The sequence below is a fragment of the Emydura macquarii genome, unplaced genomic scaffold, assembly GCF_026122565.2.
Source record: "Emydura macquarii macquarii isolate MOO-44397 ecotype Brisbane River unplaced genomic scaffold, CSIRO-AGI_Emac_v2 contig_246, whole genome shotgun sequence".
Lineage (NCBI taxonomy): Eukaryota > Metazoa > Chordata > Testudines > Chelidae > Emydura > Emydura macquarii.
Window position 1 is genome coordinate 69186 of NW_027130383.1, and position 8537 is coordinate 77722.

The window sequence follows — 8537 nt, forward strand, 5'->3', positions numbered from 1 at the left end:
AAGATGATGATGTTCATGTGTTATATATGTGATGGAAGTTATGGACATGGTTGATATATCTGTGTTTCATATTGTGCTGTGTCTGGGTCACACCCCAGGCAGGATGGCTGCAGCACTAGCCTGTTTAATGGCCCATTAAGACATTCACAGGTACAATGGGCCAGGGGGAGAAGCCAGGGATAGACCTGATGAGTCACCAGGACTTACTCATGTGACCCTGGACTCCATCTTATTCCTGTAAAGTTCCACAAGCAGCACGGCAAAGGCCAAAGGACATAAAAGGCAGCTGCACCACATCCATTTTGTCTTCAATCTTCACCTACCGCTGGATCAACTCATCTCCAACTGAACTGAAGCTGTGAAACAAAGGACTGAGACCCAGCCAGGTACTGGATGTACACCAGCGGGACTGTACAACCCTGCAAACTCCACAGTTCTTCTAGAAACCTGATATATATATATATGGACTTTCCAGTTATTTGTATGTGTCTGATTGCTTCACTCCTTTAACATTTCTCTTATAGTTTGTTTGTTTCTTTTAATAATAAACCTTTAGCTTCAGTTACTAAAGGACTGGCTGGCAGCGTGGTAGTTTGGGTAAGATCCAAACTTATATTGATCTGGTGCTGTGGCTGACCCTTTGGGGTCAGGAGAAACCTTTTTAGTAAAGAGCACAGAGTTTAAATAACTGGTCTTGTTACTGGACCTCGTGGCTGATTGGGAGCCAGAGGCTGAAATGCAGTAAAGGGGGCTGTGTGTATTTATGTACTGGCTTCTTGATAACCAGCGTGGGGAATCAGAAGCACTGTTTGTGGCTGGTTGGGAAGTCTGACTTCAGTGTTGCTGCTGTTATGTCTGCAGACAAAATGGGGGCTGTGAGCTCTGGTAGCATCAGTGTCTGCAAAATGAAAGTGCAGCACTTCACGCCTCTGCTATCAGCGTTTGTGTCCCACTGACCCACAAGGCCTTGCAGGAAACTGTCTTCGGGCAAGAACGCCGATGCGAGCTGACCAGCCCTTAGCACCCACAGGTTATCAGCTCTTGTTCATCAGTCGACCTCTGCACGACCCCTCCTGCGTCCTACTTCTTCAGCTGCTGGGATTCTCACCGTGTTGCAGAACAGAGCCTCCTGAAGCTGGGGGAGAGGGGTGCTGCAGAACGGTTTGCTAGAGCCGTTTCATAGCCTCATAGAATCACAGCAGATGAGGGTTGGAAGGGAGCTCAGGAGGTATCTAGTCCAAACCCCCTGCTCAAAGCAGGACCAACCTCAGCTAAATCATCCCAGCCAGGGCTTTGTCAAGCCACAGCTTAAAAACCTCTAAAGAAGGAGATTCCACCACCTCCCTAGATAACCCATTCCAGTGCTTCACCACCCTCCTAGGGAAAAACTTTTTCCTAATGTCCAACCTAGACCTCCCCCACATTCAGTGCATAGTGTAAGGTCTGAGGCCTTGTTTTTTGACTAAGCAGTAGCAGCCATAACAGAAGCAGCAGCAGCCATAAGCTAAACAGCATAAAGACACATCTTCACATTCCTGAAACTACTTCAAAACAGTGTAATATCAGGCTGTTAAGAAGGTGCTACTGTCTTAGTAGTACCGACCACCACCAGATAAAAAAATTGATCTTAAGATGCTTAAGAAAACTTTGCTTGATAGCGTTCTGTCTGGAAAGGAATCACTTCTCAACCATTGTGGTTGTAAAAGCTACATTTGTTGTTGTTTTGTCTTTCTGGAACCCAGTTCTCTATTGTTTATCTGAATGGTTTCCGTCTCATTCTTTAATTGTTTCTGTCTGTCGCAGGATTAAAATACCTAAATGTGATCAATTCAGGTGGTCAGGAGTCATTGGTTAAAGAGTTATTTTGCAATAGGTTAGGATTGGTCAAAGAATTATTTCATAAAATGATTGGACAAGGTATAGTTAAGCAGGACTCAAGTTTCACTATTAAAACCGGGGTCCAAGAGGGAGACCAGCCGGGAACAGAAGAAGAAAAGGGGAACAAGACGGATAAGAAGGAGAGACAAGAAGGATCCGCCTCCAAGACACCGCCCAAGATCAAAGTTGCTAAGATCCTCTGCACGTTCGTGACGTGCAGCAAACAGAATCCAGACGAGACTGACCTTACCTGGGCAAAAGGGACGTCCGCCTGCGCCTGCCTATGAATATGGGAAAGCGTGTGGGTACTTAATATGTGGACCAAGTTAGTTTCACCTGGAGCCTTACGGACTGGTAATGGGTGACCCTGAGCCCTAAAGTGTGACTTGAATAAGGGTAGGTGCCTTCTCCCCCTGGAGCCCTACGGATTGGGAAAGCGTGGAGGCGGGGCCGTTGATCCTTAAGGTGTGAATTGGGGAAGGGTGGGGAGTGCCTAAATTAACCCTACGGATTGGGGTAAAGGTGGGTACCCTAGTGTGTGGGTAACAATAGTCCATAAAGCAGTATAAACTAGTCATTGTCTGTAAGAAATTTTAGTTTGTACTGACTTCGCGAGTGCTTTTTGTGTAGCCGCTTGTAAAACGAGGCAAATATCTAGATGAGATGACCTCTGTGTGCCCCCAGGAATACGCGTACCCCTGGTTGAGACCCAGTGCTCTGTGTGGATACTTTTATTCTGGAACAAGGGTGTTCACACAGGGGGTTTACACCAAAATAGCTGTTCCAGAATACTAGTTGGGTAAATTTCCATGTGTAGACAAACTCTTAGTTGAAGGGCTAAGGCCTAACAGCGCTGGGAGCTGAGAGATCCATCCGAAGGGAAACTGAGGCAGCGGGTAGGCCTGAAGTCAGCTAGGGTAGGTTCTTTAAAGGGAAGTGGGAGTAAATAATTTGAGTGGCAATTCAGGTGATTTGACTCCTATTCCCAGCTCTGCCACTGGTATGCTGGGTGACTGTGGGCAAGTCACAGACATGCTCTGTGCCTCAGTTTCCCCATCTGCGAATGGAGATAACAATACCAATTTCCTTTTGTAAAGTGCTTTGAGATCTACTGATGAAAGATGCTAGATACGAGCTGGGGATTATTATTATTATCTTTCTAAAAACATCATTTAAACAACAGCTTTAGGTGGCGAACAGGAAATTAACTACGCCACAGTCATTCCTATCAAGCTATGGCAGGCTCTCACCCCAAAGAGACAATCAGGCTGCTGAGAACAATTGTGCAAATAAATAAACAACTAGATGTCATCGGATTATGAAAGCAACAGTCACAATCTCAAAAGGAAATACACAGTCAATGACAGCAAAACACAATTCTGGAATTAGTCATTGGGCTGAATTAGATAATACACTGAAAGAAAACAATGGGTCGTCATAAATAACCCACAACATTGATCGAAACCAGGAGCAACATCTAGGTGCTGGGGTAGGAGCTGAAACTACTTTGACCTCACTTTTTGAGTTTGAGTGCAAGTGGCTGGCATCCGAACAAACCTGAGATTTTCCAACGTGCCTAAGGGATTTCCAGGTCCAATTCTGATTGATTTTGTTAATCCAAATCCTCTCTGCTGAAATCTCTCTTGACATAACCACAGTGAATGAAGAGAGCAACAGCACCCACTTCTAAGAGAACTTGCAAATTATTTCACACTTTGATCGTGAGAAAGATATGTTGGGTGAAATCCTGGTCCCACTGAAGAAGTCAACGGCAAAATTCCCATTAGCTAGGATTTCTCGTGTATAGTGAGCATAGGCCAGTGTTTAATTTGTTTGACTGAACTGGGGAAAGGTTGCAGATCCACTTGGTTGAGGCTTATAGGGGAAAGTTTTTAAACTACCAGCCATTTAATGCGATCTGCTGCATTTCAACAGCACACACACACACACACACACAATTTGCTCTTCAGAAAAATGATTTTTATAAACCTCGGAGATAAGATATTTCTGGCAACGTTGACTTAGCAGCATCTAGACAGGAGGTAATGCCGTGTGAGGCAGGGAGATCACCCCGAAACATACAATTCACCACACTGAAGGATCTCCTCAGAATCCTCCCAGCACCCCCCAACAAATCAAATAGTAAAAGAGGAAAATAAATCCAAACAAACTGGATTTACCACTAGGAACAGACACAGCGAAGGGCATTAAAGGGAAGCTAATGTCCAAAACCAGCCTTTGAACTGAATTCAGCATGTTACCTTGCACTGGTCAAATTCCAACTGAGTGTGGATCAACTTGCATCCGTGTCTTCCCTTCTGCAGACCCTTTGTAAGCCAGAGATCCCATATACCCCAGTGTCTTCTCCAGCCTTTGCTTGTCTCTGACTGATCTAAGCAATACTGCAAACCACAAATAGAGAACCACTCATATCAATGACTCAGAGGGAAAATGAAACTGTTTTTCCCCCCTCTTTGTTAGATACCTGGTTAAATCTTTAAGATGCTCATCAGAGCGGCCTACATTTTCACCAGGGTCTTTACAAAGACCTGATGGCTTCTTCCCATCTACCTGGAAGCCAGGAGGTGGAGTTTCTCTCTGACGTGGACCATGCTTCAGTGACCCCATGCCTTTGTCCCTTCCAAATTAACTCCACCACCGAAAGTCCAGCTGCAAATGGCGGCGGGCGCAGAATATAGCAATCCATTCGGTAAGGGAGTAGAGGGTCTCATCAGGAGGATGTAGCAGTGCCCCGGGAGCCGAGTTCGAGGAGGAATTGAAGGTGCTGCGTTTGACCTAGAAAGCTCTAAATCTCCCAAGGCTCTGGCTAGCTGAAATTTTTTTGACCAAAAGGCTGAAAATGCAGATTTGGCAGCATGAAAATATTTTTCCCCATGGTCATGCAGGGGCAGGGCACTTGAGCAGAGAATTTAAACACAAGCTGGCCTCCTAACTGTTGAACTAGACTTCCTCTGTCCGGAGCACTAGTCCCTGCTTGGAGCCCTTGAGGTTAAATGAATAATGACACTTAACAATGATAACAAAAATTAAACCCTGATCCTAGTATCACTGCCTGGGGCCACCTCGAGGTGACGGAGAATGGTCCAGTCATTAAGGGTACGTCTACACTGCAATGTAAGCCCCGGGTTAGTAGAACTTGAGTTAGCAGACCTTGGGCTTGTTAACTAGGGCTTGAGCGTCTACACGCGTTTGTCACCCCAGGTTAGGAATTGTTGAATCCTGGGTTCCAACCTGGGGCTCCAGGCCTGAGTCCAACCATCCCTCTCCCAGACTTCCTGGCGCCCTCCTGAAATGTGGCCACTCTAGATCTTTGCTCGTGGTTCATGGTGGGAAAACGTGATGGTCCACCAAACCCGACTGTCCAGAGGACAAAGAAAGTTGGATCGTGGGATACTTTTGGCAGCCATCTAGAGCATGAGTCCAGTGGGGCTGCGTCTACACTGCAAAGCAATAGCCCTTGAACCCTGGATCCCAGGTTGACTCAGGCTTGGACCTTCTATCCCTTCAGGGCCTGGGGATGTTGGACCTGACTGGCTCGCTGACCTGAGTCAGACTGATGTGTGTGTGGACAGAAGGGGGGCTTGGGCACAAACCTTAATCAGGGCCTGGACTTAATGTGCAGTGTAGATCTAGACAGAGGCACTGGCTTCGGACTTGGATGACCAAGGTTCACGTCTTTGCTCTGCCACAGATTTCCTTGTATGAACTTTGGCAAATTTCTTAGCCTTCCTCAGTTCCCCGTATGTACAATGGGACTCATAGAGCTTCACAGGGGCATTGTGAGAGGAAATACATTATAGTCCGTGAGCTGCACAGATGCTACAGAGATATTGGACAGATAAGTACCTTAGACAGCAGACACCCCATTGCTCACCTCCTTGCCGTGATTAAAACGAGCCATTTACTCTAACTCTTCTGTTTCCTGTCTCTAAAGTTCAGCACCTCAAAAAGCACTTCCTCAATTTATATGAAGAGGTCAGAGCAAATTTGAATGGTCGAGCACAGAATCAAGAGTTATTTATCGTGTGGAGTGGTGGCGTGGAGGTTGGAATCCAAATCAGACTCACCTTGAGGTTGGAAAGAAAATCCTGCTTTAAGAAACTGTGAAGCAGCATTTTTGACACTACCTATTTGAGAAGTAGGAGGGGAGGGCACTGAGAGAGAGAAATTGCTTTTGATTGGGAGAGCTGCTGTATTCAGGGCTGTGAGAGCAAACTTTTCTTAAGGCTCCACGTGTAAATAGGAAACCTTAAAGACCACCGCCGCAAATGAGCACAGAGGCTGTGGTTTCTACATCTGCAGTCACAGCTGTGAGAGACAGACAACAAAAGGCTGTTGGTCCTCTGCTCTTTCCATCTGAGAACCTCAGCTTGCTTTGCAAGGTTGGCTAACTTCAGTCCCAGCTGAGTTAAAGGAAGACCAGAGAGTTTCAATGACTTGTCTCCGTCAGTGGGGAGTAGAAAATAGAGCCCAGGTGTCCTGACTGCATTGCCCTGAGCATAGCATTTGTCTTTTATTGTATCTTTTATCTCCAACTCACCTATCGCCGTAGGACACAGGCAGCATTTATGTGAGCCGAGGTTTGCAGCAAGATCTGTCTGCTGCTTAGGAAATTGAAGTCCACCCTGATGTGGTCTGCACGGCAGAAACAAATGGAGCTGTCTGTCTTTCTTTGTCTGTCTGTGTTAATCTTTCTGAATCTCCCACTCTTTCCATATAGGGCCAATTTTCAAAGGTGGACACTTTAAAATGAGACTCCAAATGGAAATTCTGCCAACCCGCAAGAGACTCCCCCGCTGTTTGCCTACAGGCAAGCGTACAAGGGTCAGACGGTGCTGGTGCTGGTGATCTTCGGCTGTATTCCTTAAAGAAGGGAATCAGGAACGGGAACTGGGAGGCGATTTCACCTCTGTATCCCTCACTGGGGAGACCAATACTGCAATAGTGCGCCCGCTTTGGATGTCCACATTTGCAAAGGGATGTCGGAAAACTGGAGAGAGTGCAGAGCCACGCCAACGCTTCAAGGACGGACACACCATTGAGACAGATCACTGCATATTTAAAGGAAACATGTTGATGCTGCTGCGCTCATCATTACGGTCACTATTTTACCCCTACCGATTACACACGGTATGTCGCACGCTCACAGACTAAAGCACTGGTGTAGAAAGTGACTGTCACCACGCACTGAAGCACGTGGCCGGGCAGCTGAGTCAGGGTGGGTGGCCGGCTAAGGGCAGGCCAAAGCATAAGGCAGTGATTTTTAGAGTCCTGCCCCTCCTCAAGCATGGTAGGTCCTGGCGGCTCCCCTAGCAGTGCCTCCCCCCACTCCAGCCGGATGGAAGGAGTTGCAGCCTCCTGGCTGATCTCCCATCTCCCTGGCTGCAGCAGGGAAACCGCACGCATCCTGTAACCCTGTGCGCTCCCCCTGGGTCCCTACGCAGTGGCTCCTTTCTGCAGCCACGGGGGACGGGAGGTCAGTGCTCACCTCTCTCTGGCTCTAGCAGGACCCCAGCACCTAGGGACCCAGGCTTTGCCGTGCTCCCTGCAACACCCAGGGGGAAGGGCAGTGCTGATCTCCCATCCCTTTGGCTGTAACAAGGAGCCTGCACCAGTCTTGTAGCCCCACCGCAACGCGCACAGCCTGATTCATTCAGCAGCAGCTCCCTTCTGCAGCCAGCCACTTTAAAAGACCCCGCGGGCCACAGGTTGGGAACCACTGGTTTAGAGTATGAAAAAGAAGATCAGTAACCAAGGTTTCCATAATCCAAACGGATTGAGATGACTTGGTGACTGGGCATTAAGTATCTTCACAGGGGGAAATGCTAGCTGCTAAAGGGCTCTGTAATCTAGCAGAGAAAGGCAGACCAAGAACCATGGGCTAGAAGCTAAAGCTGAATAAATTCAAATGGGAAATAAATTGCGGATGTCTAACGGTGTGTCAGTCATCAGTGGAACAGGCTCCCAAGGGAAGTGGTGGATTCTCTATCTCTTGAGGTCTTCAAATCAAGATTGGCCGCGTTTCTGGAAGAGCTGCGTTAGCTAACAATGCAGGGGTGACTGGGTGAAATCCTCTGGCCTGTGCTCCGCCAGAGGTCAGACTAGATGATCTGACGGTCCCTTCTAGCCTGAACATCTATTAAGAATGATCCTGTTGCTAGACAGACAAGCACCCATCACCTCTGGCTGTAGGCGTCCGTGATTGAAAATATGTCTCCCCCGCTATCTGTGCTTGATCTCCTGAGAAGAGGAAGTGTGACCTCTGAATAAGAGACTTGCACGCACAGAGAGTAAAAGAGGTGATGAGGAAGTAATGGGTTGAGGTTTGGTGGCGTGCGTCTTTCAGTCAAGAGGAAAGGAGCCCTGAGCTGAGGTTTGCTGCTCTCTGTCTGCCTAGCAATTGTCTAATCTCAGAAAGTAGAACCAGTTTAACTCAAATCATGTTTTAAGTCAGTTTAGTGAAACTGGTGCAAACTCTTGCCTTAAATAAGTTTACACCTACTTCACAATGATGTCGCCTAATTCGTTCATTTTAACGTGGCTCCGTCTCTTTGAGGTGGCTGGGGAAACTGATCAAGTGCTTCCTTTTGTCAGCGTTTTATTCACATTCAAAGGCTTGTGGTTTTGATTTAATAACA